The 19,800-nt window shown below is 46.1% G+C and overlaps 9 non-coding genes across 9 annotated transcripts; all 9 read left to right on the forward strand.

Moving 5' to 3' along the window:
- Positions 1-272: 272 nt before the first annotated feature.
- LOC130338985 (U2 spliceosomal RNA) lies at positions 273-463 on the forward strand. The gene has a single exon (XR_008879432.1). It is a non-coding gene; the product is annotated as a U2 spliceosomal RNA (small nuclear RNA).
- Positions 464-2,554: 2,091 nt separating this feature from the next.
- LOC130338986 (U2 spliceosomal RNA) lies at positions 2,555-2,745 on the forward strand. The gene has a single exon (XR_008879433.1). It is a non-coding gene; the product is annotated as a U2 spliceosomal RNA (small nuclear RNA).
- A 2,089-nt stretch (positions 2,746-4,834) lies between these two features.
- On the forward strand, positions 4,835-5,026 carry LOC130338959 (U2 spliceosomal RNA). The gene has a single exon (XR_008879414.1). It is a non-coding gene; the product is annotated as a U2 spliceosomal RNA (small nuclear RNA).
- A 2,094-nt stretch (positions 5,027-7,120) lies between these two features.
- LOC130338960 (U2 spliceosomal RNA) lies at positions 7,121-7,310 on the forward strand. Its single transcript, XR_008879415.1, has one exon. It is a non-coding gene; the product is annotated as a U2 spliceosomal RNA (small nuclear RNA).
- A 2,099-nt stretch (positions 7,311-9,409) lies between these two features.
- On the forward strand, positions 9,410-9,600 carry LOC130338987 (U2 spliceosomal RNA). Its single transcript, XR_008879434.1, has one exon. It is a non-coding gene; the product is annotated as a U2 spliceosomal RNA (small nuclear RNA).
- Positions 9,601-11,686: 2,086 nt separating this feature from the next.
- LOC130338988 (U2 spliceosomal RNA) lies at positions 11,687-11,877 on the forward strand. The gene has a single exon (XR_008879435.1). It is a non-coding gene; the product is annotated as a U2 spliceosomal RNA (small nuclear RNA).
- Positions 11,878-13,965: 2,088 nt separating this feature from the next.
- Positions 13,966-14,156, forward strand: LOC130338990 (U2 spliceosomal RNA). The gene has a single exon (XR_008879436.1). It is a non-coding gene; the product is annotated as a U2 spliceosomal RNA (small nuclear RNA).
- A 2,071-nt stretch (positions 14,157-16,227) lies between these two features.
- Positions 16,228-16,418, forward strand: LOC130338991 (U2 spliceosomal RNA). Its single transcript, XR_008879437.1, has one exon. It is a non-coding gene; the product is annotated as a U2 spliceosomal RNA (small nuclear RNA).
- Positions 16,419-18,504: 2,086 nt separating this feature from the next.
- LOC130338992 (U2 spliceosomal RNA) lies at positions 18,505-18,695 on the forward strand. The gene has a single exon (XR_008879438.1). It is a non-coding gene; the product is annotated as a U2 spliceosomal RNA (small nuclear RNA).
- The last annotated feature ends 1,105 nt before the right edge of the window (positions 18,696-19,800 follow it).

Below are 19,800 nucleotides of genomic sequence, written 5' to 3' on the forward strand. Positions count from 1 at the left end.
AGCCCAGTGTCACATGCAAGTAGGAGGAGTAAGAAGGGTTCCTGGCAAATCCGGGTTATGGATTGCATTTAAAAAGGCCCCGTGGGAGTGCAATGGGCCCCTGTCTTGCTGCTTAGCAATAATGGTATGGGTTTAGGTTCTGCTGTGTGTACTGGTGGTTGACTGCCCCCCAGCCCAGAGTGTGCATGGAAAATTGTCTGGCAGCCTCCCTGACAGCAAGCAGTGATAGTGCCCATGAAGGGGACCTTGTTGGGCCCGCCCCTTTCACAGTTATCGCTTCTCGGCCTTTTGGCTAAGATCAAGTGTAGTATCTGTTCTTATCAGTTTAATATCTGATACGTCCCCTATCTGGGGACCATATATTAAATGGATTTTTGAGAACGGGGGCCGATTTCGAAGCTTGCTTCCGTCGCCCTATGCATTGACCCGATATGGCAGTATCTTCGGGTACAGTGCACCACCCCCTTACAGGGTTAAAAAGAAAGATTCCTACTTTCATTGCTACCTGCTTGCTGGCTAGCCAGCTAGCCAGCCCTGTGGGCCTTGCTGCTGCAGCCAAAAAACAAAAGGTGGTGCTGCTGCTGCTGCTTCTGCTGCTTCTGCTTGTGTCTGGCCGCTGTTGGAGCGTCCAGGCACAGGACTTCTGCTGCTGCTGACTAAATGGCCTCCTTAATTGGATCATTTGAGTAGCCAGCACACCTGTGCAGGTAGGGCATGACATGATAGGCAGCTGCCTTGATAGCGGGTGGGTGCTGAATGTTCCTAATTGACAAAATAAGATTAATGCTTATGAAGAAATATAAAATCTCATCCCTTCCCCAATATCGCGCCACACCCCTACCCCTTAATTCCCTGGTTGAACTTGATGGACATATGTCTTTTTTCGACCGTACTAACTATGTAACTATGTAACATAACATGGGGGGGGGGGGGGGGGGTCTCCTGGCTGTTCACACAGGTGTGTCATTGCTGTACATTGACCATGCATTGCTTCTGTGGTATTGCAAAGGCAAAGACAAATGCTTCCAGCCATCCATTGCACTAATGGATTGGTCATCAGCTGGCTGTCTATGTCCCGCATCAATATAGACCAAAGTACAGAGGGTTAGGCTATGCTATTGTGCACCTACCTGATGCATCAGAAGGTGCGAGGCCCTTGCTAAATTCTGTGCACAGACTTTGAGATCTATACTTTAGACTGTATCTAAACCTGCTCCAACATGGACTGACATTCTGGCCTACTTTCAGCCGATGCGACTTGTCTGTCGCTGAACAGTCGCTTTTTATGTATTCAGCACCTATGTATAATGTTGTAAAAATGCTCTAGAAGCTAAAGTCGCAGAAATGTCACACATATTTGGCCTGCAACTTTCTGTGCGACAAATTCAGACAGGAAAAATCAGTATAAATCCTTAGAAAATTATCCCCCAGTGTCTCCATCTGCTGGCGGTATTGAATAAGCATTGCTGCACTGATGGGGTATGCATTAGACGAAAAAAAAGAAGAAAAAGAAGAATAATACGCCCAGAAAAGAGGCGAAAAGGAGAAAAACGTAAAAAAACGTGAAAAAAAAGTAAGAGGAAGAGAAGGGAAAAAAAGGTGGAAATGGGTTTAAAAGTGATTTCGGCGGAGAAATATATATATATATATATATATATATATATATATATATATATATATACGCGCACACACACACATATATATAAACGTATTCTCCGCTGAGATATTGCAGCCGCTGCTGTGTCCAGGCCCAGGAGCCTTAGCACTGTGCTGTGATGTCACTCAATACCACTGACATCACTAGGTGTAAACAACATCTCTCCTTTGCTGTGTATGTGACTATGGAGCTGTTTGGTGATGTCGTCTATTATGGCCTTCATAGAAGCAACAGGAGATTGTTGCATCCATCTAGAACCCTCAGAACTACAGTGCTATGATGTCACTCACTTCCACAGGCCTTGCAGAGTGTAAACAACAACAACCCAGCTTTGTTGTGTATGTAACCATAGGGATTTGTGATGTCACCTAGAACCTTCACAGCAGCGACAGCTTTATGAGGAGCATCAGCACTGCTCTGCCTGAGCAGAACCATCACCGCCATAGGTTGTCAAATAACCCGGATTTAACCCACACAGGTAAGTCCAATGGGGTGCAGGCATGTCCTCTATGCTTACAGCTTCCCGTGGGTGTTGGTTTGATACCGTTTGGGGACAGCCAAGGAGGCATCTGCAGGCAACAAAGGTAGGTGTGTGCTTGTGTGTGTGTTTCCTATGCAGATCCTAAGCCCAGTGTCACATGCAAGTAGGAGGAGTAAGAAGGGTTCCTGGCAAATCCGGGTTATGGATTGCATTTAAAAAGGCCCCGTGGGAGTGCAATGGGCCCCTGTCTTGCTGCTTAGCAATAATGGTATGGGTTTAGGTTCTGCTGTGTGTACTGGTGGTTGACTGCCCCCCAGCCCAGAGTGTGCATGGAAAATTGTCTGGCAGCCTCCCTGACAGCAAGCAGTGATAGTGCCCATGAAGGGGACCTTGTTGGGCCCGCCCCTTTCACGGTTATCGCTTCTCGGCCTTTTGGCTAAGATCAAGTGTAGTATCTGTTCTTATCAGTTTAATATCTGATACGTCCCCTATCTGGGGACCATATATTAAATGGATTTTTGAGAACGGGGGCCGATTTCGAAGCTTGCTTCCGTCGCCCTATGCATTGACCCGATATGGCAGTATCTTCGGGTACAGTGCACCACCCCCTTACAGGGTTAAAAAGAAAGATTCCTACTTTCATTGCTACCTGCTTGCTGGCTAGCCAGCTAGCCAGCCCTGTGGGCCTTGCTGCTGCAGCCAAAAAACAAAAGGTGGTGCTGCTGCTGCTTCTGCTGCTTCTGCTTGTGTCTGGCCGCTGTTGGAGCGTCCAGGCACAGGACTTCTGCTGCTGCTGACTAAATGGCCTCCTTAATTGGATCATTTGAGTAGCCAGCACACCTGTGCAGGTAGGGCATGACATGATAGGCAGCTGCCTTGATAGCGGGTGGGTGCTGAATGTTCCTAATTGACAAAATAAGATTAATGCTTATGAAGAAATATAAAATCTCATCCCTTCCCCAATATCGCGCCACACCCCTACCCCTTAATTCCCTGGTTGAACTTGATGGACATATGTCTTTTTTCGACCGTACTAACTATGTAACTATGTAACATAACATGGGGGGGGGGGGGGGGGGTCTCCTGGCTGTTCACACAGGTGTGTCATTGCTGTACATTGACCATGCATTGCTTCTGTGGTATTGCAAAGGCAAAGACAAATGCTTCCAGCCATCCATTGCACTAATGGATTGGTCATCAGCTGGCTGTCTATGTCCCGCATCAATATAGACCAAAGTACAGAGGGTTAGGCTATGCTATTGTGCACCTACCTGATGCATCAGAAGGTGCGAGGCCCTTGCTAAATTCTGTGCACAGACTTTGAGATCTATACTTTAGACTGTATCTAAACCTGCTCCAACATGGACTGACATTCTGGCCTACTTTCAGCCGATGCGACTTGTCTGTCGCTGAACAGTCGCTTTTTATGTATTCAGCACCTATGTATAATGTTGTAAAAATGCTCTAGAAGCTAAAGTTGCAGAAATGTCACACATATTTGGCCTGCAACTTTCTGTGCGACAAATTCAGACAGGAAAAATCAGTATAAATCCTTAGAAAATTATCCCCCAGTGTCTCCATCTGCTGGCGGTATTGAATAAGCATTGCTGCACTGATGGGGTATGCATTAGAACGAAAAAAAAGAAGAAAAGAAGAATAATACGCCCAGAAAAGAGGCGAAAAGGAGAAAAACGTAAAAAAACGTGAAAAAAAAGTAAGAGGAAGAGAAGGGAAAAAAAGGTGGAAATGGGTTTAAAAGTGATTTCGGCGGAGAAATATATATATATATATATATATATATATATATATATATATATATATACGCGCACACACACACATATATATAAACGTATTCTCCGTTGAGATATTGCAGCCGCTGCTGTGTCCAGGCCCAGGAGCCTTAGCACTGTGCTGTGATGTCACTCAATACCACTGACATCACTAGGTGTAAACAACATCTCTCCTTTGCTGTGTATGTGACTATGGAGCTGTTTGGTGATGTCGTCTATTATGGCCTTCATAGAAGCAACAGGAGATTGTTGCATCCATCTAGAACCCTCAGAACTACAGTGCTATGATGTCACTCACTTCCACAGGCCTTGCAGAGTGTAAACAACAACAACCCAGCTTTGTTGTGTATGTAACCATAGGGATTTGTGATGTCACCTAGAACCTTCACAGCAGCGACAGCTTTATGAGGAGCATCAGCACTGCTCTGCCTGAGCAGAAACCATCACCGCCATAGGTTGTCAAATAACCCGGATTTAACCCACACAGGTAAGTCCAATGGGGTGCAGGCATGTCCTCTATGCTTACAGCTTCCCGTGGGTGTTGGTTTGATACCGTTTGGGGACAGCCAAGGAGGCATCTGCAGGCAACAAAGGTAGGTGTGTGCTTGTGTGTGTGTTTCCTATGCAGATCCTAAGCCCAGTGTCACATGCAAGTAGGAGGAGTAAGAAGGGTTCCTGGCAAATCCGGGTTATGGATTGCATTTAAAAAGGCCCCGTGGGAGTGCAATGGGCCCCTGTCTTGCTGCTTAGCAATAATGGTATGGGTTTAGGTTCTGCTGTGTGTACTGGTGGTTGACTGCCCCCCAGCCCAGAGTGTGCATGGAAAATTGTCTGGCAGCCTCCCTGACAGCAAGCAGTGATAGTGCCCATGAAGGGGACCTTGTTGGGCCCGCCCCTTTCACGGTTATCGCTTCTCGGCCTTTTGGCTAAGATCAAGTGTAGTATCTGTTCTTATCAGTTTAATATCTGATACGTCCCCTATCTGGGGACCATATATTAAATGGATTTTTGAGAACGGGGGCCGATTTCGAAGCTTGCTTCCGTCGCCCTATGCATTGACCCCGATATGGCAGTATCTTCGGGTACAGTGCACCACCCCCCTTACAGGGTTAAAAAGAAAGATTCCTACTTTCATTGCTACCTGCTTGCTGGCTAGCCAGCTAGCCAGCCCTGTGGGCCTTGCTGCTGCAGCCAAAAAACAAAAGGTGGTGCTGCTGCTGCTGCTTCTGCTGCTTCTGCTTGTGTCTGGCCGCTGTTGGAGCGTCCAGGCACAGGACTTCTGCTGCTGCTGACTAAATGGCCTCCTTAATTGGATCATTTGAGTAGCCAGCACACCTGTGCAGGTAGGGCATGACATGATAGGCAGCTGCCTTGATAGCGGGTGGGTGCTGAATGTTCCTAATTGACAAAATAAGATTAATGCTTATGAAGAAATATAAAATCTCATCCCTTCCCCAATATCGCGCCACACCCCTACCCCTTAATTCCCTGGTTGAACTTGATGGACATATGTCTTTTTTCGACCGTACTAACTATGTAACTATGTAACATAACATGGGGGGGGGGGGGGGGGGGTCTCCTGGCTGTTCACACAGGTGTGTCATTGCTGTACATTGACCATGCATTGCTTCTGTGGTATTGCAAAGGCAAAGACAAATGCTTCCAGCCATCCATTGCACTAATGGATTGGTCATCAGCTGGCTGTCTATGTCCCGCATCAATATAGACCAAAGTACAGAGGGTTAGGCTATGCTATTGTGCACCTACCTGATGCATCAGAAGGTGCGAGGCCCTTGCTAAATTCTGTGCACAGACTTTGAGATCTATACTTTAGACTGTATCTAAACCTGCTCCAACATGGACTGACATTCTGGCCTACTTTCAGCCGATGCGACTTGTCTGTCGCTGAACAGTCGCTTTTTATGTATTCAGCACCTATGTATAATGTTGTAAAAATGCTCTAGAAGCTAAGTCGCAGAAATGTCACACATATTTGGCCTGCAACTTTCTGTGCGACAAATTCAGACAGGAAAAAATCAGTATAAATCCTTAGAAAATTATCCCCCAGTGTCTCCATCTGCTGGCGGTATTGAATAAGCATTGCTGCACTGATGGGGTATGCATTAGACGAAAAAAAAGAAGAAAAAGAAGAATAATACGCCCAGAAAAGAGGCGAAAAGGAGAAAAACGTAAAAAAACGTGAAAAAAAAGTAAGAGGAAGAGAAGGGAAAAAAAGGTGGAAATGGGTTTAAAAGTGATTTCGGCGGAGAAATATATATATATATATATATATATATATATATATATATATATATATACGCGCACACACACACATATATATAAACGTATTCTCCGTTGAGATATTGCAGCCGCTGCTGTGTCCAGGCCCAGGAGCCTTAGCACTGTGCTGTGATGTCACTCAATACCACTGACATCACTAGGTGTAAACAACATCTCTCCTTTGCTGTGTATGTGACTATGGAGCTGTTTGGTGATGTCGTCTATTATGGCCTTCATAGAAGCAACAGGAGATTGTTGCATCCATCTAGAACCCTCAGAACTACAGTGCTATGATGTCACTCACTTCCACAGGCCTTGCAGAGTGTAAACAACAACAACCCAGCTTTGTTGTGTATGTAACCATAGGGATTTGTGATGTCACCTAGAACCTTCACAGCAGCGACAGCTTTATGAGGAGCATCAGCACTGCTCTGCCTGAGCAGAACCATCACCGCCATAGGTTGTCAAATAACCCGGATTTAACCCACACAGGTAAGTCCAATGGGGTGCAGGCATGTCCTCTATGCTTACAGCTTCCCGTGGGTGTTGGTTTGATACCGTTTGGGGACAGCCAAGGAGGCATCTGCAGGCAACAAAGGTAGGTGTGTGCTTGTGTGTGTGTTTCCTATGCAGATCCTAAGCCCAGTGTCACATGCAAGTAGGAGGAGTAAGAAGGGTTCCTGGCAAATCCGGGTTATGGATTGCATTTAAAAAGGCCCCGTGGGAGTGCAATGGGCCCCTGTCTTGCTGCTTAGCAATAATGGTATGGGTTTAGGTTCTGCTGTGTGTACTGGTGGTTGACTGCCCCCCAAGCCCAGAGTGTGCATGGAAAATTGTCTGGCAGCCTCCCTGACAGCAAGCAGTGATAGTGCCCATGAAGGGGACCTTGTTGGGCCCGCCCCTTTCACGGTTATCGCTTCTCGGCCTTTGGCTAAGATCAAGTGTAGTATCTGTTCTTATCAGTTTAATATCTGATACGTCCCCTATCTGGGGACCATATATTAAATGGATTTTTGAGAACGGGGGCCGATTTCGAAGCTTGCTTCCGTCGCCCTATGCATTGACCCGATATGGCAGTATCTTCGGGTACAGTGCACCACCCCCTTACAGGGTTAAAAAGAAAGATTCCCTACTTTCATTGCTACCTGCTTGCTGGCTAGCCAGCTAGCCAGCCCTGTGGGCCTTGCTGCTGCAGCCAAAAAACAAAAGGTGGTGCTGCTGCTGCTGCTTCTGCTGCTTCTGCTTGTGTCTGGCCGCTGTTGGAGCGTCCAGGCACAGGACTTCTGCTGCTGCTGACTAAATGGCCTCCTTAATTGGATCATTTGAGTAGCCAGCACACCTGTGCAGGTAGGGCATGACATGATAGGCAGCTGCCTTGATAGCGGGTGGGTGCTGAATGTTCCTAATTGACAAAATAAGATTAATGCTTATGAAGAAATATAAAATCTCATCCCTTCCCCAATATCGCGCCACACCCCTACCCCTTAATTCCCTGGTTGAACTTGATGGACATATGTCTTTTTTCGACCGTACTAACTATGTAACTATGTAACATAACATGGGGGGGGGGGGGGGGGGGGGGTCTCCTGGCTGTTCACACAGGTGTGTCATTGCTGTACATTGACCATGCATTGCTTCTGTGGTATTGCAAAGGCAAAGACAAATGCTTCCAGCCATCCATTGCACTAATGGATTGGTCATCAGCTGGCTGTCTATGTCCCGCATCAATATAGACCAAAGTACAGAGGGTTAGGCTATGCTATTGTGCACCTACCTGATGCATCAGAAGGTGCGAGGCCCTTGCTAAATTCTGTGCACAGACTTTGAGATCTATACTTTAGACTGTATCTAAACCTGCTCCAACATGGACTGACATTCTGGCCTACTTTCAGCCGATGCGACTTGTCTGTCGCTGAACAGTCGCTTTTTATGTATTCAGCACCTATGTATAATGTTGTAAAAATGCTCTAGAAGCTAAAGTCGCAGAAATGTCACACATATTTGGCCTGCAACTTTCTGTGCGACAAATTCAGACAGGAAAAATCAGTATAAATCCTTAGAAAATTATCCCCCAGTGTCTCCATCTGCTGGCGGTATTGAATAAGCATTGCTGCACTGATGGGGTATGCATTAGACGAAAAAAAAGAAGAAAAAGAAGAATAATACGCCCAGAAAAGAGGCGAAAAGGAGAAAAACGTAAAAAAACGTGAAAAAAAAGTAAGAGGAAGAGAAGGGAAAAAAAGGTGGAAATGGGTTTAAAAGTGATTTCGGCGGAGAAATATATATATATATATATATATATATATATATATATATATATATATATACGCGCACACACACACATATATATAAACGTATTCTCCGTTGAGATATTGCAGCCGCTGCTGTGTCCAGGCCCAGGAGCCTTAGCACTGTGCTGTGATGTCACTCAATACCACTGACATCACTAGGTGTAAACAACATCTCTCCTTTGCTGTGTATGTGACTATGGAGCTGTTTGGTGATGTCGTCTATTATGGCCTTCATAGAAGCAACAGGAGATTGTTGCATCCATCTAGAACCCTCAGAACTACAGTGCTATGATGTCACTCACTTCCACAGGCCTTGCAGAGTGTAAACAACAACAACCCAGCTTTGTTGTGTATGTAACCATAGGGATTTGTGATGTCACCTAGAACCTTCACAGCAGCGACAGCTTTATGAGGAGCATCAGCACTGCTCTGCCTGAGCAGAACCATCACCGCCATAGGTTGTCAAATAACCCGGATTTAACCCACACAGGTAAGTCCAATGGGGTGCAGGCATGTCCTCTATGCTTACAGCTTCCCGTGGGTGTTGGTTTGATACCGTTTGGGGACAGCCAAGGAGGCATCTGCAGGCAACAAAGGTAGGTGTGTGCTTGTGTGTGTGTTTCCTATGCAGATCCTAAGCCCAGTGTCACATGCAAGTAGGAGGAGTAAGAAGGGTTCCTGGCAAATCCGGGTTATGGATTGCATTTAAAAAAGGCCCCGTGGGAGTGCAATGGGCCCCTGTCTTGCTGCTTAGCAATAATGGTATGGGTTTAGGTTCTGCTGTGTGTACTGGTGGTTGACTGCCCCCCAGCCCAGAGTGTGCATGGAAAATTGTCTGGCAGCCTCCCTGACAGCAAGCAGTGATAGTGCCCATGAAGGGGACCTTGTTGGGCCCGCCCCTTTCACGGTTATCGCTTCTCGGCCTTTTGGCTAAGATCAAGTGTAGTATCTGTTCTTATCAGTTTAATATCTGATACGTCCCCTATCTGGGGACCATATATTAAATGGATTTTTGAGAACGGGGGCCGATTTCGAAGCTTGCTTCCGTCGCCCTATGCATTGACCCGATATGGCAGTATCTTCGGGTACAGTGCACCACCCCCTTACAGGGTTAAAAAGAAAGATTCCTACTTTCATTGCTACCTGCTTGCTGGCTAGCCAGCTAGCCAGCCCTGTGGGCCTTGCTGCTGCAGCCAAAAAACAAAAGGTGGTGCTGCTGCTGCTGCTTCTGCTGCTTCTGCTTGTGTCTGGCCGCTGTTGGAGCGTCCAGGCACAGGACTTCTGCTGCTGCTGACTAAATGGCCTCCTTAATTGGATCATTTGAGTAGCCAGCACACCTGTGCAGGTAGGGCATGACATGATAGGCAGCTGCCTTGATAGCGGGTGGGTGCTGAATGTTCCTAATTGACAAAATAAGATTAATGCTTATGAAGAAATATAAAATCTCATCCCTTCCCCAATATCGCGCCACACCCCTACCCCTTAATTCCCTGGTTGAACTTGATGGACATATGTCTTTTTTCGACCGTACTAACTATGTAACTATGTAACATAACATGGGGGGGGGGGGGGGGGGGTCTCCTGGCTGTTCACACAGGTGTGTCATTGCTGTACATTGACCATGCATTGCTTCTGTGGTATTGCAAAGGCAAAGACAAATGCTTCCAGCCATCCATTGCACTAATGGATTGGTCATCAGCTGGCTGTCTATGTCCCGCATCAATATAGACCAAAGTACAGAGGGTTAGGCTATGCTATTGTGCACCTACCTGATGCATCAGAAGGTGCGAGGCCCTTGCTAAATTCTGTGCTCAGACTTTGAGATCTATACTTTAGACTGTATCTAAACCTGCTCCAACATGGACTGACATTCTGGCCTACTTTCAGCCGATGCGACTTGTCTGTCGCTGAACAGTCGCTTTTTATGTATTCAGCACCTATGTATAATGTTGTAAAAATGCTCTAGAAGCTAAAGTCGCAGAAATGTCACACATATTTGGCCTGCAACTTTCTGTGCGACAAATTCAGACAGGAAAAATCAGTATAAATCCTTAGAAAATTATCCCCCAGTGTCTCCATCTGCTGGCGGTATTGAATAAGCATTGCTGCACTGATGGGGTATGCATTAGACGAAAAAAAAGAAGAAAAAGAAGAATAATACGCCCAGAAAAGAGGCGAAAAGGAGAAAAACGTAAAAAAACGTGAAAAAAAAGTAAGAGGAAGAGAAGGGAAAAAAAGGTGGAAATGGGTTTAAAAGTGATTTCGGCGGAGAAATATATATATATATATATATATATATATATATATATATATACGCGCACACACACACATATATATAAACGTATTCTCCGTTGAGATATTGCAGCCGCTGCTGTGTCCAGGCCCAGGAGCCTTAGCACTGTGCTGTGATGTCACTCAATACCACTGACATCACTAGGTGTAAACAACATCTCTCCTTTGCTGTGTATGTGACTATGGAGCTGTTTGGTGATGTCGTCTATTATGGCCTTCATAGAAGCAACAGGAGATTGTTGCATCCATCTAGAACCCTCAGAACTACAGTGCTATGATGTCACTCACTTCCACAGGCCTTGCAGAGTGTAAACAACAACAACCCAGCTTTGTTGTGTATGTAACCATAGGGATTTGTGATGTCACCTAGAACCTTCACAGCAGCGACAGCTTTATGAGGAGCATCAGCACTGCTCTGCCTGAGCAGAACCATCACCGCCATAGGTTGTCAAATAACCCGGATTTAACCCACACAGGTAAGTCCAATGGGGTGCAGGCATGTCCTCTATGCTTACAGCTTCCCGTGGGTGTTGGTTTGATACCGTTTGGGGACAGCCAAGGAGGCATCTGCAGGCAACAAAGGTAGGTGTGTGCTTGTGTGTGTGTTTCCTATGCAGATCCTAAGCCCAGTGTCACATGCAAGTAGGAGGAGTAAGAAGGGTTCCTGGCAAATCCGGGTTATGGATTGCATTTAAAAAGGCCCCGTGGGAGTGCAATGGGCCCCTGTCTTGCTGCTTAGCAATAATGGTATGGGTTTAGGTTCTGCTGTGTGTACTGGTGGTTGACTGCCCCCCAGCCCAGAGTGTGCATGGAAAATTGTCTGGCAGCCTCCCTGACAGCAAGCAGTGATAGTGCCCATGAAGGGGACCTTGTTGGGCCCGCCCCTTTCACGGTTATCGCTTCTCGGCCTTTTGGCTAAGATCAAGTGTAGTATCTGTTCTTATCAGTTTAATATCTGATACGTCCCCTATCTGGGGACCATATATTAAATGGATTTTTGAGAACGGGGGCCGATTTCGAAGCTTGCTTCCGTCGCCCTATGCATTGACCCGATATGGCAGTATCTTCGGGTACAGTGCACCACCCCCTTACAGGGTTAAAAAGAAAGATTCCTACTTTCATTGCTACCTGCTTGCTGGCTAGCCAGCTAGCCAGCCCTGTGGGCCTTGCTGCTGCAGCCAAAAAACAAAAGGTGGTGCTGCTGCTGCTGCTTCTGCTGCTTCTGCTTGTGTCTGGCCGCTGTTGGAGCGTCCAGGCACAGGACTTCTGCTGCTGCTGACTAAATGGCCTCCTTAATTGGATCATTTGAGTAGCCAGCACACCTGTGCAGGTAGGGCATGACATGATAGGCAGCTGCCTTGATAGCGGGTGGGTGCTGAATGTTCCTAATTGACAAAATAAGATTAATGCTTATGAAGAAATATAAAATCTCATCCCTTCCCCAATATCGCGCCACACCCCTACCCCTTAATTCCCTGGTTGAACTTGATGGACATATGTCTTTTTTCGACCGTACTAACTATGTAACTATGTAACATAACATGGGGGGGGGGGGGGGGGGGTCTCCTGGCTGTTCACACAGGTGTGTCATTGCTGTACATTGACCATGCATTGCTTCTGTGGTATTGCAAAGGCAAAGACAAATGCTTCCAGCCATCCATTGCACTAATGGATTGGTCATCAGCTGGCTGTCTATGTCCCGCATCAATATAGACCAAAGTACAGAGGGTTAGGCTATGCTATTGTGCACCTACCTGATGCATCAGAAGGTGCGAGGCCCTTGCTAAATTCTGTGCACAGACTTTGAGATCTATACTTTAGACTGTATCTAAACCTGCTCCAACATGGACTGACATTCTGGCCTACTTTCAGCCGATGCGACTTGTCTGTCGCTGAACAGTCGCTTTTTATGTATTCAGCACCTATGTATAATGTTGTAAAAATGCTCTAGAAGCTAAAGTCGCAGAAATGTCACACATATTTGGCCTGCAACTTTCTGTGCGACAAATTCAGACAGGAAAAATCAGTATAAATCCTTAGAAAATTATCCCCCAGTGTCTCCATCTGCTGGCGGTATTGAATAAGCATTGCTGCACTGATGGGGTATGCATTAGACGAAAAAAAAGAAGAAAAAGAAGAATAATACGCCCAGAAAAGAGGCGAAAAGGAGAAAAACGTAAAAAAACGTGAAAAAAAAGTAAGAGGAAGAGAAGGGAAAAAAAGGTGGAAATGGGTTTAAAAGTGATTTCGGCGGAGAAATATATATATATATATATATATATATATATATATATATATATACGCACACACACACACATATATATAAACGTATTCTCCGTTGAGATATTGCAGCCGCTGCTGTGTCCAGGCCCAGGAGCCTTAGCACTGTGCTGTGATGTCACTCAATACCACTGACATCACTAGGTGTAAACAACATCTCTCCTTTGCTGTGTATGTGACTATGGAGCTGTTTGGTGATGTCGTCTATTATGGCCTTCATAGAAGCAACAGGAGATTGTTGCATCCATCTAGAACCCTCAGAACTACAGTGCTATGATGTCACTCACTTCCACAGGCCTTGCAGAGTGTAAACAACAACAACCCAGCTTTGTTGTGTATGTAACCATAGGGATTTGTGATGTCACCTAGAACCTTCACAGCAGCGACAGCTTTATGAGGAGCATCAGCACTGCTCTGCCTGAGCAGAACCATCACCGCCATAGGTTGTCAAATAACCCGGATTTAACCCACACAGGTAAGTCCAATGGGGTGCAGGCATGTCCTCTATGCTTACAGCTTCCCGTGGGTGTTGGTTTGATACCGTTTGGGGACAGCCAAGGAGGCATCTGCAGGCAACAAAGGTAGGTGTGTGCTTGTGTGTGTGTTTCCTATGCAGATCCTAAGCCCAGTGTCACATGCAAGTAGGAGGAGTAAGAAGGGTTCCTGGCAAATCCGGGTTATGGATTGCATTTAAAAAGGCCCCGTGGGAGTGCAATGGGCCCCTGTCTTGCTGCTTAGCAATAATGGTATGGGTTTAGGTTCTGCTGTGTGTACTGGTGGTTGACTGCCCCCCAGCCCAGAGTGTGCATGGAAAATTGTCTGGCAGCCTCCCTGACAGCAAGCAGTGATAGTGCCCATGAAGGGGACCTTGTTGGGCCCGCCCCTTTCACGGTTATCGCTTCTCGGCCTTTTGGCTAAGATCAAGTGTAGTATCTGTTCTTATCAGTTTAATATCTGATACGTCCCCTATCTGGGGACCATATATTAAATGGATTTTTGAGAACGGGGGCCGATTTCGAAGCTTGCTTCCGTCGCCCTATGCATTGACCCGATATGGCAGTATCTTCGGGTACAGTGCACCACCCCCTTACAGGGTTAAAAAGAAAGATTCCTACTTTCATTGCTACCTGCTTGCTGGCTAGCCAGCTAGCCAGCCCTGTGGGCCTTGCTGCTGCAGCCAAAAAACAAAAGGTGGTGCTGCTGCTGCTGCTTCTGCTTGTGTCTGGCCGCTGTTGGAGCGTCCAGGCACAGGACTTCTGCTGCTGCTGACTAAATGGCCTCCTTAATTGGATCATTTGAGTAGCCAGCACACCTGTGCAGGTAGGGCATGACATGATAGGCAGCTGCCTTGATAGCGGGTGGGTGCTGAATGTTCCTAATTGACAAAATAAGATTAATGCTTATGAAGAAATATAAAATCTCATCCCTTCCCCAATATCGCGCCACACCCCTACCCCTTAATTCCCTGGTTGAACTTGATGGACATATGTCTTTTTTCGACCGTACTAACTATGTAACATAACATGGGGGGGGGGGGGGGTCTCCTGGCTGTTCACACAGGTGTGTCATTGCTGTACATTGACCATGCATTGCTTCTGTGGTATTGCAAAGGCAAAGACAAATGCTTCCAGCCATCCATTGCACTAATGGATTGGTCATCAGCTGGCTGTCTATGTCCCGCATCAATATAGACCAAAGTACAGAGGGTTAGGCTATGCTATTGTGCACCTACCTGATGCATCAGAAGGTGCGAGGCCCTTGCTAAATTCTGTGCACAGACTTTGAGATCTATACTTTAGACTGTATCTAAACCTGCTCCAACATGGACTGACATTCTGGCCTACTTTCAGCCGATGCGACTTGTCTGTCGCTGAACAGTCGCTTTTTATGTATTCAGCACCTATGTATAATGTTGTAAAAATGCTCTAGAAGCTAAAGTCGCAGAAATGTCACACATATTTGGCCTGCAACTTTCTGTGCGACAAATTCAGACAGGAAAAATCAGTATAAATCCTTAGAAAATTATCCCCCAGTGTCTCCATCTGCTGGCGGTATTGAATAAGCATTGCTGCACTGATGGGGTATGCATTAGACGAAAAAAAAGAAGAAAAAGAAGAATAATACGCCCAGAAAAGAGGCGAAAAGGAGAAAAACGTAAAAAAACGTGAAAAAAAAGTAAGAGGAAGAGAAGGGAAAAAAAGGTGGAAATGGGTTTAAAAGTGATTTCGGCGGAGAAATATATATATATATATATATATATATATATATATATATATATATATACGCGCACACACACACATATATATAAACGTATTCTCCGTTGAGATATTGCAGCCGCTGCTGTGTCCAGGCCCAGGAGCCTTAGCACTGTGCTGTGATGTCACTCAATACCACTGACATCACTAGGTGTAAACAACATCTCTCCTTTGCTGTGTATGTGACTATGGAGCTGTTTGGTGATGTCGTCTATTATGGCCTTCATAGAAGCAACAGGAGATTGTTGCATCCATCTAGAACCCTCAGAACTACAGTGCTACGATGTCACTCACTTCCACAGGCCTTGCAGAGTGTAAACAACAACAACCCAGCTTTGTTGTGTATGTAACCATAGGGATTTGTGATGTCACCTAGAACCTTCACAGCAGCGACAGCTTTATGAGGAGCATCAGCACTGCTCTGCCTGAGCAGAACCATCACCGCCATAGGTTGTCAAATAACCCGGATTTAACCCACACAGGTAAGTCCAATGGGGTGCAGGCATGTCCTCTATGCTTACAGCTTCCCGTGGGTGTTGGTTTGATACCGTTTGGGGACAGCCAAGGAGGCATCTGCAGGCAACAAAGGTAGGTGTGTGCTTGTGTGTGTGTTTCCTATGCAGATCCTAAGCCCAGTGTCACATGCAAGTAGGAGGAGTAAGAAGGGTTCCTGGCAAATCCGGGTTATGGATTGCATTTAAAAAGGCCCCGTGGGAGTGCAATGGGCCCCTGTCTTGCTGCTTAGCAATAATGGTATGGGTTTAGGTTCTGCTGTGTGTACTGGTGGTTGACTGCCCCCCAGCCCAGAGTGTGCATGGAAAATTGTCTGGCAGCCTCCCTGACAGCAAGCAGTGATAGTGCCCATGAAGGGGACCTTGTTGGGCCCGCCCCTTTCACGGTTATCGCTTCTCGGCCTTTTGGCTAAGATCAAGTGTAGTATCTGTTCTTATCAGTTTAATATCTGATACGTCCCCTATCTGGGGACCATATATTAAATGGATTTTTGAGAACGGGGGCCGATTTCGAAGCTTGCTTCCGTCGCCCTATGCATTGACCCGATATGGCAGTATCTTCGGGTACAGTGCACCACCCCCTTACAGGGTTAAAAAGAAAGATTCCTACTTTCATTGCTACCTGCTTGCTGGCTAGCCAGCTAGCCAGCCCTGTGGGCCTTGCTGCTGCAGCCAAAAAACAAAAGGTGGTGCTGCTGCTGCTGCTTCTGCTGCTTCTGCTTGTGTCTGGCCGCTGTTGGAGCGTCCAGGCACAGGACTTCTGCTGCTGCTGACTAAATGGCCTCCTTAATTGGATCATTTGAGTAGCCAGCACACCTGTGCAGGTAGGGCATGACATGATAGGCAGCTGCCTTGATAGCGGGTGGGTGCTGAATGTTCCTAATTGACAAAATAAGATTAATGCTTATGAAGAAATATAAAATCTCATCCCTTCCCCAATATCGCGCCACACCCCTACCCCTTAATTCCCTGGTTGAACTTGATGGACATATGTCTTTTTTCGACCGTACTAACTATGTAACTATGTAACATAACATGGGGGGGGGGGTCTCCTGGCTGTTCACACAGGTGTGTCATTGCTGTACATTGACCATGCATTGCTTCTGTGGTATTGCAAAGGCAAAGACAAATGCTTCCAGCCATCCATTGCACTAATGGATTGGTCATCAGCTGGCTGTCTATGTCCCGCATCAATATAGACCAAAGTACAGAGGGTTAGGCTATGCTATTGTGCACCTACCTGATGCATCAGAAGGTGCGAGGCCCTTGCTAAATTCTGTGCACAGACTTTGAGATCTATACTTTAGACTGTATCTAAACCTGCTCCAACATGGACTGACATTCTGGCCTACTTTCAGCCGATGCGACTTGTCTGTCGCTGAACAGTCGCTTTTTATGTATTCAGCACCTATGTATAATGTTGTAAAAATGCTCTAGAAGCTAAAGTCGCAGAAATGTCACACATATTTGGCCTGCAACTTTCTGTGCGACAAATTCAGACAGGAAAAATCAGTATAAATCCTTAGAAAATTATCCCCCAGTGTCTCCATCTGCTGGCGGTATTGAATAAGCATTGCTGCACTGATGGGGTATGCATTAGACGAAAAAAAAGAAGAAAAAGAAGAATAATACGCCCAGAAAAGAGGCGAAAAGGAGAAAAACGTAAAAAAACGTGAAAAAAAAGTAAGAGGAAGAGAAGGGAAAAAAAGGTGGAAATGGGTTTAAAAGTGATTTCGGCGGAGAAATATATATATATATATATATATATATATATATATATATATATATATATACGCGCACACACACACATATATATAAACGTATTCTCCGTTGAGATATTGCAGCCGCTGCTGTGTCCAGGCCCAGGAGCCTTAGCACTGTGCTGTGATGTCACTCAATACCACTGACATCACTAGGTGTAAACAACATCTCTCCTTTGCTGTGTATGTGACTATGGAGCTGTTTGGTGATGTCGTCTATTATGGCCTTCATAGAAGCAACAGGAGATTGTTGCATCCATCTAGAACCCTCAGAACTACAGTGCTATGATGTCACTCACTTCCACAGGCCTTGCAGAGTGTAAACAACAACAACCCAGCTTTGTTGTGTATGTAACCATAGGGATTTGTGATGTCACCTAGAACCTTCACAGCAGCGACAGCTTTATGAGGAGCATCAGCACTGCTCTGCCTGAGCAGAACCATCACCGCCATAGGTTGTCAAATAACCCGGATTTAACCCACACAGGTAAGTCCAATGGGGTGCAGGCATGTCCTCTATGCTTACAGCTTCCCGTGGGTGTTGGTTTGATACCGTTTGGGGACAGCCAAGGAGGCATCTGCAGGCAACAAAGGTAGGTGTGTGCTTGTGTGTGTGTTTCCTATGCAGATCCTAAGCCCAGTGTCACATGCAAGTAGGAGGAGTAAGAAGGGTTCCTGGCAAATCCGGGTTATGGATTGCATTTAAAAAGGCCCCGTGGGAGTGCAATGGGCCCCTGTCTTGCTGCTTAGCAATAATGGTATGGGTTTAGGTTCTGCTGTGTGTACTGGTGGTTGACTGCCCCCCAGCCCAGAGTGTGCATGGAAAATTGTCTGGCAGCCTCCCTGACAGCAAGCAGTGATAGTGCCCATGAAGGGGACCTTGTTGGGCCCGCCCCTTTCACGGTTATCGCTTCTCGGCCTTTTGGCTAAGATCAAGTGTAGTATCTGTTCTTATCAGTTTAATATCTGATACGTCCCCTATCTGGGGACCATATATTAAATGGATTTTTGAGAACGGGGGCCGATTTCGAAGCTTGCTTCCGTCGCCCTATGCATTGACCCGATATGGCAGTATCTTCGGGTACAGTGCACCACCCCCTTACAGGGTTAAAAAGAAAGATTCCTACTTTCATTGCTACCTGCTTGCTGGCTAGCCAGCTAGCCAGCCCTGTGGGCCTTGCTGCTGCAGCCAAAAAACAAAAGGTGCTGCTGCTGCTTCTGCTGCTTCTGCTTGTGTCTGGCCGCTGTTGGAGCGTCCAGGCACAGGACTTCTGCTGCTGCTGACTAAATGGCCTCCTTAATTGGATCATTTGAGTAGCCAGCACACCTGTGCAGGTAGGGCATGACATGATAGGCAGCTGCCTTGATAGCGGGTGGGTGCTGAATGTTCCTAATTGACAAAATAAGATTAATGCTTATGAAGAAATATAAAATCTCATCCCTTCCCCAATATCGCGCCACACCCCTACCCCTTAATTCCCTGGTTGAACTTGATGGACATATGTCTTTTTTCGACCGTACTAACTATGTAACTATGTAACATAACATGGGGGGGGGGGTCTCCTGGCTGTTCACACAGGTGTGTCATTGCTGTACATTGACCATGCATTGCTTCTGTGGTATTGCAAAGGCAAAGACAAATGCTTCCAGCCATCCATTGCACTAATGGATTGGTCATCAGCTGGCTGTCTATGTCCCGCATCAATATAGACCAAAGTACAGAGGGTTAGGCTATGCTATTGTGCACCTACCTGATGCATCAGAAGGTGCGAGGCCCTTGCTAAATTCTGTGCACAGACTTTGAGATCTATACTTTAGACTGTATCTAAACCTGCTCCAACATGGACTGACATTCTGGCCTACTTTCAGCCGATGCGACTTGTCTGTCGCTGAACAGTCGCTTTTTATGTATTCAGCACCTATGTATAATGTTGTAAAAATGCTCTAGAAGCTAAAGTCGCAGAAATGTCACACATATTTGGCCTGCAACTTTCTGTGCGACAAATTCAGACAGGAAAAATCAGTATAAATCCTTAGAAAATTATCCCCCAGTGTCTCCATCTGCTGGCGGTATTGAATAAGCATTGCTGCACTGATGGGGTATGCATTAGACGAAAAAAAAGAAGAAAAAGAAGAATAATACGCCCAGAAAAGAGGCGAAAAGGAGAAAAACGTAAAAAAACGTGAAAAAAAAGTAAGAGG

Source organism: Hyla sarda, unplaced genomic scaffold (genome assembly GCF_029499605.1).
Source record: "Hyla sarda isolate aHylSar1 unplaced genomic scaffold, aHylSar1.hap1 scaffold_534, whole genome shotgun sequence".
NCBI lineage: Eukaryota > Metazoa > Chordata > Amphibia > Anura > Hylidae > Hyla > Hyla sarda.